Here is a 1701-nt window from a genome sequence, read left to right as displayed (position 1 = left end):
TTAACGTAATAGTTTATTTTTACATAGTTTTATTTTTTAATAGTTTATTTTTGTGCCTTTTTCCATCTCAGTTGTAATCCCCTGGGTTTCCCATCACTCCATATCACCCGTGTGATTTATGTGTCTTATTATAGTTTGTCTTTCATCTAGGCAGCTATGAATTCCCCTTGCTTGTATTTCTATGTTAGTTTCCTTCTTTAAGTTTGGGGAGTTCTCCTCCATTTTCCCTAAATAGATTCTCAGTTCTGCCCCCTCTTATCCTTCTAGGATTTCTATGATTTTCTATTTCCATTTTCTTATGGTCTCAGATAACTTTTGAAGTGTTTCTTCATTTCTTTCTTTTCTCTCTTTTTCATCTTCATAATCACTGATTCATTCTTATATTTGATTTATTTTCCTTCCATGGTTTTGTCCTGAGATTTTTGCTTCCCTCCACAATTCTGTCATTTTCTTGTTTAAAGTTTCAATTTTGATCTGCTTTTGTTGATTGTGTTTCTCATATTTATTTCTTTTTCTGAGCTATATTTTTTGTTTATACTGTTTATAATTTTTATATTGTTTTGCTTATGTTGTTCTCACTCTTTATTTTTCTTAATCATAGCCATCCTGATTTCTGTGTCTGACAAGTAAAGAAGGTTTTCCATGACTTTGTAGTTTGGTTCTGGGGTTTTGTTTTCTCTCTGTGGTGTATTGTATGTCAAAGGCAATGGACATTAATCATTAATATAGCCAGTCTTAATAGGAAAGGAGAAAAGTTAAAGGATGCTATTGTGGCTGACAAATTAGTTTGTGAGCACAGCTAAGACATACCTTTGGGGAGTGGAATAAATAATTAGTATGTGCTTTGGAGTTAAGTGAAGAAGGAAACTAAGGTTCAGCAATAACAATAAGATGATAACTTAGAATTATTGCCATTTAGGCACTGAATTTTTTTGTAACCTGTTTTATACTCAAAGGTTGTTGAAGCCACAGTAGGTTTATATACATGTCAAGTCAAGTGATTGTGAACACTTCCTACCATATAACAGGATTAGCGATATAGTTTAGAACTGGAGAGGAAAATATGGAAGGAGGATGAAGCTGCTACTGCCAAAGTTGTAAAAATCATCTCACAGCACCCACCAAGAAACTATTATTTAGATGTGCTTAAGGAAACTGCACACACTCTCCAATTTGTCCTTAAGATAATAGCCTCAAATATCAAGCAACAGTTTCAAGGCAGTATTTGGTATGCTTGTAGAAAACACTGACAAATAGTTGAATATGTGTTCGTAATTCATGCGTAGGCATTTAAGCAATACGGAAAAACAAAAGTGCCAGCAGTAGTTGTCTTTTGGTGATTTATTTTCATTTTTCAATTTTCTCTATGAAAAAGCATTACCTTTACACGGGAGATAAAAATGACTCGTTTCTTTTCCTCTAACAACTAAAGATCAAAACTCATCTCTGACTCAAGCTATGACCCAAATTCTTCCTTCATTTTAATCTATAGGCTTCCAAGGTGTCTCCATCTAATTACAGAATCACAGATAAACCAAATACCCTACAAAGTGTCTCACTGAACTCTTAGAGTAGATGCTGGGAAAGATTTTTGGTCAATAGGGAGAGTGGTGTACAGGAACTATATAATGATTATTTTTAAAGCTGGACATTGAGTTCTCCTGCCTGGTTAAATTTGTTTTGTTGTGATGTCTCTTAGAT

General features: G+C 33.7%; 1 protein-coding gene across 2 annotated transcripts in view; it reads left to right on the top strand.

Annotated features, from left to right (window-relative positions):
• SLC26A8 (solute carrier family 26 (anion exchanger), member 8) overlaps positions 1-1701 on the top strand; it is a 61829-nt gene that overhangs the window by 34338 nt on the left and 25790 nt on the right. The window lies entirely within an intron of this gene.

This window comes from Condylura cristata, unplaced genomic scaffold (genome assembly GCF_000260355.1).
Source record: "Condylura cristata isolate star-nosed mole 26May11 unplaced genomic scaffold, ConCri1.0 scaffold00001, whole genome shotgun sequence".
In the NCBI taxonomy this organism is placed as follows: domain Eukaryota; kingdom Metazoa; phylum Chordata; class Mammalia; order Eulipotyphla; family Talpidae; genus Condylura; species Condylura cristata.
This window is presented reverse-complemented; position numbering and strand designations above follow the sequence as displayed.